The sequence below is a fragment of the Coregonus clupeaformis genome, unplaced genomic scaffold, assembly GCF_020615455.1.
Source record: "Coregonus clupeaformis isolate EN_2021a unplaced genomic scaffold, ASM2061545v1 scaf0379, whole genome shotgun sequence".
NCBI lineage: Eukaryota > Metazoa > Chordata > Actinopteri > Salmoniformes > Salmonidae > Coregonus > Coregonus clupeaformis.
This window is the reverse complement of record NW_025533834.1, coordinates 166708-178839: the sequence shown is the minus strand read 5'-3', so window position 1 is coordinate 178839 and position 12132 is coordinate 166708. Positions and strand designations below refer to the sequence as shown.

At 49.3% G+C, this 12132-nt stretch overlaps 1 protein-coding gene across 1 annotated transcript in view; it reads right to left on the bottom strand.

The window, feature by feature from the left end:
• The window catches only part of LOC121572436 (AT-rich interactive domain-containing protein 5B), a 144316-nt gene that overhangs the window by 60143 nt on the left and 72041 nt on the right, over positions 1–12132 (bottom strand).

Genomic DNA, 12132 nt, shown 5'->3' with positions numbered 1-12132 from the left:
GGTTCTGTGTGTCTCTAGCGGTGTGATAACCTGTAGGGTTCTGTGTGTCTCTAGAGGTGTGATAACCTGTAGGGTTCTGTCTGTCTCTAGCGGTGTGATAACCTGTAGGGTTCTGTGTGTCTCTAGCGGTGTGATAACCTGTAGGGTTCTGTGTGTCTCTAGAGGTGTGATAACCTGTAGGGTTCTGTGTGTCTCTAGCGGTGTGATAACCTGTAGGGTTCTGTGTGTCTCTAGCGGTGTGATAACCTGTAGGGTTCTGTGTGTCTCTAGCGGTGTGATAACCTGTAGGGTTCTGTGTGTCTCTAGCGGTGTGATAACCTGTAGGGTTCTGTGTGTCTATAGCGGTGTGATAACCTGTAGGGTTCTGTGTGTCTCTAGCGGTGTGATAACCTGTAGGGTTCTGTGTGTCTCTAGCGGTGTGATAACCTGTAGGGTTCTGTGTGTCTCTAGAGGTGTGATAACCTGTAGGGTTCTGTGTGTCTCTAGCGGTGTGATAACCTGTAGGGTTCTGTGTGTCTCTAGAGGTGTGATAACCTGTAGGGTTCTGTGTGTCTCTAGCGGTGTGATAACCTGTAGGGTTCTGTGTGTCTCTAGCGGTGTGATAACCTGTAGGGTTCTGTGTGTCTCTAGCGGTGTGATAACCTGTAGGGTTCTGTGTGTCTCTAGAGGTGTGATAACCTGTAGGGTTCTGTGTGTCTCTAGCGGTGTGATAACCTGTAGGGTTCTGTGTGTCTCTAGCGGTGTGATAACCTGTAGGGTTCTGTGTGTCTCTAGAGGTGTGATAACCTGTAGGGTTCTGTGTGTCTAGCGGTGTGATAACCTGTAGGGTTCTGTGTGTCTCTAGCGGTGTGATAACCTGTAGGGTTCTGTGTGTCTCTAGCGGTGTGATAACCTGTAGGGTTCTGTGTGTCTCTAGCGGTGTGATAACCTGTAGGGTTCTGTGTGTCTCTAGCGGTGTGATAACCTGTAGGGTTCTGTGTGTCTCTAGCGGTGTGATAACCTGTAGGGTTCTGTGTGTCTCTAGCGGTGTGATAACCTGTAGGGTTCTGTGTGTCTCTAGCGGTGTGATAACCTGTAGGGTTCTGTCTGTCTCTAGCGGTGTGATAACCTGTAGGGTTCTGTGTGTCTCTAGCGGTGTGATAACCTGTAGGGTTCTGTGGGTCTCTAGCGGTGTGATAACCTGTAGGGTTCTGTGTGTCTCTAGCGGTGTGATAACCTGTAGGGTTCTGTGTGTCTCTAGGGGTGTGATAACCTGTAGGGTTCTGTGTGTCTCTAGCGGTGTGATAACCTGTAGGGTTCTGTGTGTCTCTAGCGGTGTGATAACCTGTAGGGTTCTGTGTGTCTCTAGCGGTGTGATAACCTGTAGGGTTCTGTGTGTCTCTAGCGGTGTGATAACCTGTAGGGTTCTGTGTGTCTCTAGCGGTGTGATAACCTGTAGGGTTCTGTGTGTCTCTAGCGGTGTGATAACCTGTAGGGTTCTGTGTGTCTCTAGCGGTGTGATAACCTGTAGGGTTCTGTGTGTCTCTAGCGGTGTGATAACCTGTAGGGTTCTGTGTGTCTCTAGCGGTGTGATAACCTGTAGGGTTCTGTGTGTCTCTAGCGGTGTGATAACCTGTAGGGTTCTGTGTGTCTCTAGCGGTGTGATAACCTGTAGGGTTCTGTGTGTCTCTAGCGGTGTGATAACCTGTAGGGTTCTGTCTGTCTCTAGCGGTGTGATAACCTGTAGGGTTCTGTGTGTCTCTAGCGGTGTGATAACCTGTAGGGTTCTGTGTGTCTCTAGCGGTGTGATAACCTGTAGGGTTCTGTGTGTCTCTAGCGGTGTGATAACCTGTAGGGTTCTGTGTGTCTCTAGCGGTGTGATAACCTGTAGGGTTCTGTGTGTCTCTAGCGGTGTGATAACCTGTAGGGTTCTGTGTGTCTCTAGCGGTGTGATAACCTGTAGGGTTCTGTGTGTCTCTAGCGGTGTGATAACCTGTAGGGTTCTGTGTGTCTCTAGCGGTGTGATAACCTGTAGGGTTCTGTCTGTCTCTAGCGGTGTGATAACCTGTAGGGTTCTGTGTGTCTCTAGCGGTGTGATAACCTGTAGGGTTCTGTGTGTCTCTAGAGGTGTGATAACCTGTAGGGTTCTGTGTGTCTCTAGCGGTGTGATAACCTGTAGGGTTCTGTGTGTCTCTAGCGTGTGTGATAACCTGTAGGGTTCTGTGTGTCTCTAGCGGTGTGATAACCTGTAGGGTTCTGTGTGTCTCTAGCGGTGTGATAACCTGTAGGGTTCTGTGTGTCTCTAGCGGTGTGATAACCTGTAGGGTTCTGTGTGTCTCTAGCGGTGTGATAACCTGTAGGGTTCTGTGTGTCTCTAGCGGTGTGATAACCTGTAGGGTTCTGTGTGTCTCTAGCGGTGTGATAACCTGTAGGGTTCTGTGTGTCTCTAGAGGTGTGATAACCTGTAGGGTTCTGTGTGTCTCTAGCGGTGTGATAACCTGTAGGGTTCTGTGTGTCTCTAGCGGTGTGATAACCTGTAGGGTTCTGTGTGTCTCTAGCGGTGTGATAACCTGTAGGGTTCTGTGTGTCTCTAGCGGTGTGATAACCTGTAGGGTTCTGTGTGTCTCTAGCGGTGTGATAACCTGTAGGGTTCTGTGTGTCTCTAGCGGTGTGATAACCTGTAGGGTTCTGTGTGTCTCTAGAGGTGTGATAACCTGTAGGGTTCTGTGTGTCTCTAGCGGTGTGATAACCTGTAGGGTTCTGTGTGTCTCTAGCGGTGTGATAACCTGTAGGGTTCTGTGTGTCTCTAGCGGTGTGATAACCTGTAGGGTTCTGTGTGTCTCTAGCGGTGTGATAACCTGTAGGGTTCTGTGTGTCTCTAGCGGTGTGATAACCTGTAGGGTTCTGTGTGTCTCTAGCGGTGTGATAACCTGTAGGGTTCTGTGTGTCTCTAGCGGTGTGATAACCTGTAGGGTTCTGTGTGTCTCTAGCGGTGTGATAACCTGTAGGGTTCTGTGTGTCTCTAGCGGTGTGATAACCTGTAGGGTTCTGTGTGTCTCTAGCGGTGTGATAACCTGTAGGGTTCTGTGTGTCTCTAGCGGTGTGATAACCTGTAGGGTTCTGTGTGTCTCTAGCGGTGTGATAACCTGTAGGGTTCTGTGTGTCTCTAGCGGTGTGATAACCTGTAGGGTTCTGTGTGTCTCTAGCGGTGTGATAACCTGTAGGGTTCTGTGTGTCTCTAGCGGTGTGATAACCTGTAGGGTTCTGTGTGTCTCTAGCGGTGTGATAACCTGTAGGGTTCTGTGTGTCTCTAGCGGTGTGATAACCTGTAGGGTTCTGTGTGTCTCTAGCGGTGTGATAACCTGTAGGGTTCTGTGTGTCTCTAGCGGTGTGATAACCTGTAGGGTTCTGTGTGTCTCTAGCGGTGTGATAACCTGTAGGGTTCTGTGTGTCTCTAGCGGTGTGATAACCTGTAGGGTTCTGTGTGTCTCTAGCGGTGTGATAACCTGTAGGGTTCTGTGTGTCTCTAGCGGTGTGATAACCTGTAGGGTTCTGTGTGTCTCTAGCGGTGTGATAACCTGTAGGGTTCTGTGTGTCTCTAGCGGTGTGATAACCTGTAGGGTTCTGTGTGTCTCTAGCGGTGTGATAACCTGTAGGGTTCTGTGTGTCTCTAGCGGTGTGATAACCTGTAGGGTTCTGTGTGTCTCTAGCGGTGTGATAACCTGTAGGGTTCTGTGTGTCTCTAGCGGTGTGATAACCTGTAGGGTTCTGTGTGTCTCTAGCGGTGTGATAACCTGTAGGGTTCTGTGTGTCTCTAGCGGTGTGATAACCTGTAGGGTTCTGTGTGTCTCTAGCGGTGTGATAACCTGTAGGGTTCTGTGTGTCTAGCGGTGTGATAACCTGTAGGGTTCTGTGTGTGTCTAGCGGTGTGATAACCTGTAGGGTTCTGTGTGTCTCTAGCGGTGTGATAACCTGTAGGGTTCTGTGTGTCTCTAGCGGTGTGATAACCTGTAGGGTTCTGTGTGTCTCTAGCGGTGTGATAACCTGTAGGGTTCTGTGTGTGTCTAGCGGTGTGATAACCTGTAGGGTTCTGTGTATGTCTAATGGTGTGATAACCTGTAGGGTTCTGTGTGTCTCTAGCGGTGTGATAACCTGTAGGGTTCTGTGTGTGTCTAACGGTGTGATAACCTGTAGGGTTCTGTGTGTGTCTAGCGGTGTGATAACCTGTAGGGTTCTGTGTGTCTCTAGCGGTGTGATAACCTGTAGGGTTCTGTGTGTCTCTAGAGGTGTGATAACCTGTAGGGTTCTGTGTGTCTCTAGCGGTGTGATAACCTGTAGGGTTCTGTGTGTCTCTAGCGGTGTTATAACCTGTAGGGTTCTGTGTGTCTCTAGCGGTGTGATAACCTGTAGGGTTCTGTGTGTGTCTAGCGGTGTGATAACCTGTAGGGTTCTGTGTGTGTCTAACGGTGTGATAACCTGTAGGGTTCTGTGTGTGTCTAGCGGTGTGATAACCTGTAGGGTTCTGTGTGTGTCTAACGGTGTGATAACCTGTAGGGTTCTGTGTGTCTCTAGCGGTGTGATAACCTGTAGGGTTCTGTGTGTCTCTAGCGGTGTGATAACCTGTAGGGTTCTGTGTGTCTCTAGCGGTGTGATAACCTGTAGGGTTCTGTGGGTCTCTAGCGGTGTGATAATCTGTAGGGTTCTGTGTGTCTCTAGCGGTGTGATAACCTGTAGGGTTCTGTGTGTCTAGAGGTGTGATAACCTGTAGGGTTCTGTGTGTCTCTAGAGGTGTGATAACCTGTAGGGTTCTGTGTGTCTCTAGAGGTGTGATAACCTGTAGGGTTCTGTGTGTCTCTAGCGGTGTGATAACCTGTAGGGTTCTGTGTGTCTCTAGCGGTGTGATAACCTGTAGGGTTCTGTGTGTCTCTAGCGGTGTGATAACCTGTAGGGTTCTGTGTGTCTCTAGAGGTGTGATAACCTGTAGGGTTCTGTGTGTCTCTAGCGGTGTGATAACCTGTAGGGTTCTGTGTGTCTCTAGCGGTGTGATAACCTGTAGGGTTCTGTGTGTCTCTAGAGGTGTGATAACCTGTAGGGTTCTGTGTGTCTCTAGAGGTGTGATAACCTGTAGGGTTCTGTGTGTCTCTAGCGGTGTGATAACCTGTAGGGTTCTGTGTGTCTCTAGAGGTGTGATAAGCAGCATACCAATGTTTCCCAGACCAGATCAATGCAACCAATGCGGCAGGTAGCTTAGTGGTTAAGAGTGTTGTGCCAGTAACCGAAAGGTCGCTGGTTCTAATCCCCGAGCCGACTAGGTGAAAAATCTGTCGATGTGCCCTTGAGCAAGGCACTTAACCCTAATTGCTCCTGTAAGTCACTCTGGATAAGAGCGTCTGCTAAATGACGTAAATGCAAAATGTCCTCTTCTGATGACTTCATTTATAATGCAGAGAAATGTTCTTGTAATGTCAGACAATGTTTCATCAACTCCTCATTATTCTACAGACCAATTAATTACAACCAGCCTCTAGTCACTGATACAATACATCTCCTCTAGTCACTGATACAATACATCTCCTCTAGTCACTGATACAATACATCTCCTCTAGTCACTGATACAATACATCTCCTCTAGTCACTGATACAATACATCTCCTCTAGTCACTGATACAATACATCTCCTCTAGTCGCTGATACAATACATCTCCTCTAGTCACTGATACAATACATCTCCTCTAGTCACTGATACAATACATCTCCTCTAGTCACTGATACAATACATCTCCTCTAGTCGCTGATACAATACATCTCCTCTTGTCACTGATACAATACATCTCCTCTAGTCACTGATACAATACATCTCCTCTAGTCACTGATACAATACATCTCCTCTAGCCACTGATACAATACATCTCCTCTAGTCACTGATACAATACATCTCCTCTAGTCACTGATACAATACATCTCCTCTAGCCACTGATACAATACATCTCCTCTAGCCACTGATACAATACATCTCCTCTAGTCACTGATACAATACATCTCCTCTAACCACTGATACAATATATCTCCTCTAACCACTGATACAATACATCTCCTCTAACCACTGATACAATAAATCTCCTCTAGTCACTGATACAATACATCTCCTCTAGCCACTGATACAATACATCTCCTCTAGCCACTGATACAATACATCTCCTCTAGTCACTGATACAATACATCTCCTCTAACCACTGATACAATACATGTCCTCTAGTGACTGATACAATACATCTCCTCTAACTACTGATACAATACATCTCCTCTAGTCACTGATACAATACATCTCCTCTAGTCACTGATACAATACATCTCCTCTAGTCACTGATACAATACATCTCCTCTAGTCACTGATACAATACATCTCCTCTAGTCACTGATACAATACATCTCCTCTAGTCACTGATACAATACATCTCCTCTAGTCACTGATACAATACATCTCCTCTAACCACTGATACAATACATCTCCTCTAACCACTGAGACAATACATCTCCTCTAGTCACTGAACAGAACTGAACACATGACAGAGACTGAGACAATACATCTCATCTATTCCATCAATACTAAATGAAAGCATTGGTTTTCTAAAGTGGCCATTGATTTGGGGATTGGGATTGACAATGTATCAACACAATATGGAGGATGTACCTCCCCTCTCCACAGTGAGTGGAAAAACGGATCTAGATTTTGCCCAGTGGTAAGACAAGCAGGCATTAAAGTGCTCTACCTAAATATCTCTCTCTCAACCTTGGGTTGCAGAACTTGGTCACCTGACAGACTCAGAGGTTCTTCAGCTCAAGGGTTTAATTCCCCCTAGAGACTGCGTCCCAAATGGCTCCCTATACCCCTACGTGTCCTGGTCTAAAGTAGTGCACTATATAGGGAATAGGGTGCCATAGGGCTCTGGTCTAAAGTAGTGCACTATATAGGGAATAGGGTGTCATAGGGCTCTGGTCTAAAGTAGTGCACTATAGGGAATAGGGTGCCATAGTGCTCTGGTCTAAAGTAGTGCACTATATAGGGAATAGGGTGTCATAGGGCTCTGGTCTAAAGTAGTGCACTATATAGGGAATAGGGTGTCATAGGGCTCTGGTCTAAAGTAGTGCACTATATAGGGAATAGGGTGTCATAGGGCTCTGGTCTAAAGTAGTGCACTATATAGGGAATAGGGTGTCATAGGGCTCTGGTCTAAAGTAGTGCACTATATAGCGAATAGGGTGTCATAGGGCTCTGGTCTAAAGTAGTGCACTATATAGGGAATAGGGTGTCATAGGGCTCTGGTCTAAAGTAGTGCACTATATAGGGAATAGGGTGTCATAGGGCTCTGGTCTAAAGTAGTGCACTATATAGGGAATAGGGTGTCATAGGGCTCTGGTCTAAAGTAGTTGCACTATATAGGGAATAGGGTGCCATAGGGCTCTGGTCTAAAGTAGTCACTATATAGGGAATAGGGTGTCATAGGGCTCTGGTCTAAAGTAGTGCACTATATAGGGAATAGGGTGTCATAGGGCTCTGGTCTAAAGTAGTGCACTATATAGGGAATAGGGTGTCATAGGGCTCTGGTCTAAAGTAGTGCACTATATAGGGAATAGGGTGTCATAGGGCTCTGGTCTAAAGTAGTGCACTATATAGGGAATAGGGTGTCATAGGGCTCTGGTCTAAAGTAGTGCACTATATAGCGAATAGGGTGTCATAGGGCTCTGGTCTAAAGTAGTGCACTATATAGGGAATAGGGTGTCATAGGGCTCTGGTCTAAAGTAGTGCACTATATAGGGAATAGGGTGTCATAGGGCTCTGGTCTAAAGTAGTGCACTATATAGGGAATAGGGTGTCATAGGGCTCTGGTCTAAAGTAGTGCACTATATAGGGAATAGGGTGTCATAGGGCTCTGGTCTAAAGTAGTGCACTATATAGGGAATAGGGTGTCATAGGGCTCTGGTCTAAAGTAGTGCACTATATAGGGAATAGGGTGTCATAGGGCTCTGGTCTCAAAGTAGTGCACTATAGTAGCGAATAGGGTGTCATAGGGCTCTGGTCTAAAGTAGTGCACTATATAGGGAATAGGGTGTCATAGGGCTCTGGTCTAAAGTAGTGCACTATATAGGGAATAGGGTGTCATAGGGCTCTGGTCTAAAGTAGTGCACTATATAGGGAATAGGGTGTCATAGGGCTCTGGTCTAAAGTAGTGCACTATATAGGGAATAGGGTGTCATAGGGCTCTGGTCTAAAGTAGTGCACTATATAGGGAATAGGGTGTCATAGGGCTCTGGTCTAAAGTAGTGCACTATATAGGGAATAGGATGTCACAGGGCTCTGGTCTAAAGTAGTGCACTATATAGGGAATAGGGTGTCATAGGGCTCTGGTCTAAAGTAGTGCACTATATAGGGAATAGGATGTCACAGGGCTCTGGTCTAAAGTAGTGCACTATATAGGGAATAGGGTGTCATAGGGCTCTGGTCTAAAGTAGTGCACTATATAGGGAATAGGGTGCCACTTAGTTGGGACAAACCCAGAGGAACCTTAGACCCTCAAAGCAGACCCCCTCCTCCCCTCCACATCCTTAACCCAGCTGCACCATAATACACCACCAATCTCCAGAAACATTCACAACCATCAACCTCCACATCCTTATCCCAGCTGCACCATAAACACCACCATCCCGATTCACAACCATCAACCTCCACATCCTTATCCCAGCTGCACCATAATACACCACCAATCTCCAGAAACATTCACAACCATCAACCTCCACATCCTGATCCCAGCTGCACCATAATACACCACCAATCTCCAGAAACATTCATATCAATGTGTTACAGCTGAGAGAGAGAGAGGAGATGTCACTTCGGATCTGTCTAGCAGCCTATCACACACCAGCTATCTGTCCACCAGCCAATCACACCACAGCAATCTGTCCACCAGCCAATCACACCACAGCAATCTGTCCTCCAACCTATTACACATCAGCAGTACACAGCACACCATCTGCAAGGAGATAAATCGACCTCTATTCTCTCTCTCTCTCTCTCTCTCTCTCTCTCTCTCTCTCTCTCTCTCTCTCTCTCTCTCTCTCTCTCTCTCTCTCGCTCTGCGTCTCTCTCTTTCCATCTCTTCCTTCCTTCCTCCCCACTCTCTCCCTCTCTCCCTCTCTCCCCACTCCCTCCCTCCCTCCCTCCATCTGTCTCTCTCTCTCACTCTGTCTCTCCCCGTCTCTCTCACTCTCTCTCTCTTTCCACCCATCTCTCCCTCTGTGATTTTTTATACAGTTATATACAGCAGATGGCGTATTGAGGCCCAGAAGGAGGAAAACATACAACATGAATAAATGATAAATAAATGATAAATGTGGTCCTCTGTAGCTCAGCTGGTAGAGCACGGCGCTTGTAACGCCAAAGTAGTGGGTTCGATCCCCGGGACCACCCATACACAAAAATGTATGCACACATGACTGTAAGTCGCTTTGGATAAACTCCCATCTGATCTGACAACTGGTCCTTCTCTTTATCTTAGATATCAGTTCTGAGATAAGTCCTCTAAGGAGGAGGAAGGTTCAGCTCTGAGATAAGTCCTCTAAGGAGGACGAAGGTTCAGTTCTGAGATACGTCCTCTAAGGAGGAGGAAGGTTCAGTTCTGAGATAAGTCCTCTAAGGAGGAGGAAGGTTCAGTTCTGAGATACGTCCTCTAAGGAGGAGGAAGGTTCAGTTCTGAGATACGTCCTCTAAGGAGGAGGAAGGTTCAGTTCTGAGATAAGTCCTCTAAGGAGGAGGAAGGTTCAGTTCTGAGATACGTCCTCTAAGGAGGAGGAAGGTTCAGTTCTGAGATACGTCCTCTAAGGAGGAGGAAGATTCAGTTCTGAGATACGTCCTCTAAGGAGGAGGAAGATTCAGTTCTGAGATACGTCCTCTAAGAAGGAGGAAGGTTCAGTTCTGAGATACGTCCTCTAAGGAGGAGGAAGGTTCAGTTCTGAGGCCGACTGATGAAAAAGGGAGAATATTATCAGGCTTCTTTGTGATCCATGAACATTTATAGTTTTACAATATAAACAGATTGTCTGAACAATGAGGCAATGTCACAGAGAGGGAGTGAGTTCCAAATGGTACCCTATTTCCTATATAGTGCAATATTTTTTAACCTGTATAGTGCACTACCTTTGGTCAAAAGTAGTGCACCACATACGGAATAGGGTGCCATTTGGGACTCAGTGTCCCTAACAAGGGGGTGCTGCAGCTAGAGTGCTGCTGCTGACGTGGACCTGAAAGTCCCATGATGATTCAGTACAGTGGCAGCGCAGTGCTAAAGACTGCAGTAAACACACACACACACACACACACACACACACACACACACACACACACACACACACACACACACACACACACACACACACACACACACACACACACACACACACACACACACACACACACACACACACACACACACACACACACACACACACACACACACACACACGGTAGTAGGGTGGCAGGTAGCTTAGTGGTTAAGAGCGTTGTGCCAGTAACCGAAAGGTCGCTGGTTCTAATCCCTGAGCAGACTAGGTGAAAAATCTGTCGATGTGCCCTTGAGCAAGGCACTTAACCCTAATTGCTCCTGTAAGTCGCTCTGGATAAGAGCGTCTGCTAAATGACTAAACATGTAGTAGAGAAACGTGTGGACGGACTGAGGAGGCCACCCAGCCAGAGTGGATGGATGTATAGACCCAGGTTCTGTCACTGTGTTCTGTTATGTCACGTGTTCCTGTTCCAGATATGGTCAGCGCACTGTCCAAACACACACAGGCTTATTACAGTCACCCAGCATTATTAACTCATGACTAACTGGCATTGAATAATTATCTAACTAACATAAAATGAATCTCTTTCTGCCTCTCTCTCTCTAGTTCACACCCCCCTATCCTCCCCTGTCCCCCCTACCCTCCCATGTCCCCCCTACCCTCCCCTGTCCCCCTCCCTGTCCCCCCTCCCTGTCCTCCTACCGTCCCCTGTCCCCCTACCCTCCCTGTCCCCCTACCCTCCCCTGTCCCCCTACCGTCCCCTGTCCCCCCTCCCCTGTCCTCCTACCCTCCCTGTCCCCCTACCCTCCTGTCCCCCTACCGTCCCCTGTCCCCCTCCCCTGTCCTCCTACCCTCCCCTGTCCCCCTACCCTCCCCTGTCCCCCTACGTCCCTGTCCCCCTCCCTGTCCTCCTACCCTCCCCCTGTCCCCTCCCCTGTCCCCCTCCCCTGTCCCCCTACCCTCCCTGTCCTCCCTACCGTCCCCTGTCCCCCCCTCCCTGTCCCCCTCCCCTGTCCTCCTACCCTCCCCTGTCCCCCTACCCTCCCCTGTCCCCCCTCCCTGTCCTCCCTACCGTCCCCTGTCCCCTACCCTCCCCTGTCCCCCTCCCCTGTCCCCCTCCCCTGTCCCCCTACCCTCCCCTGTCCCCTCCCTGTCCCCCTGTCCCCCTACCCTCCCCTGTCCCCCTACCCTCCCCTGTCCCCCTACCGTCCCTGTCCCCCTACCGTCCCCTGTCCCCCCTACCCTCCCATGTCCCCCTCCCTGTCCCCCTACAGTCCCCTGTCCCCCTACCCTCCCCTGTCCTCCTACCGTCCCCTGTCCTCCTACCCTCCCCATGTCCCCCAACCCTCCCCTGTCCCCCTACCGTCCCCTGTCCCCCTACCCTCCCTGTCCTCCTACCCTCCCCATGTCCCCCAACCCTCCCTGTCCCCTACCGTCCCCTGTCCCCCAACCCTCCCCTGTCCCCTACCCTCCCCTGTCCCCCTCCCTGTCCCCCTACCCTCCCCTGTCCCCCCTCCCCTGTCCCCCTTCCCCTGTCCCCCTACCTCCCCTGTCCCCCCTCCCCTACCCTCCCCTGTCCTCCTTCCTGTCCCCCTACCCTCCCTGTCCCCCTCCCTGTCCCCCAACCCTCCCCTGTCCCCCTCCCCTGTCCCCCTTCCCCTGTCCCCCTACCCTCCCCTGTCCCCCCTCCCCTACCCTCCCCTGTCCTCCTACCGTCCCCTGTCCCCTACCCTCCCCTGTCCTCCTACCGTCCCCTGTCCCCTACCCTCCCTGTCCCCCTTCCCTGTATCCAAATCCATTGGATGTAGTGATCAC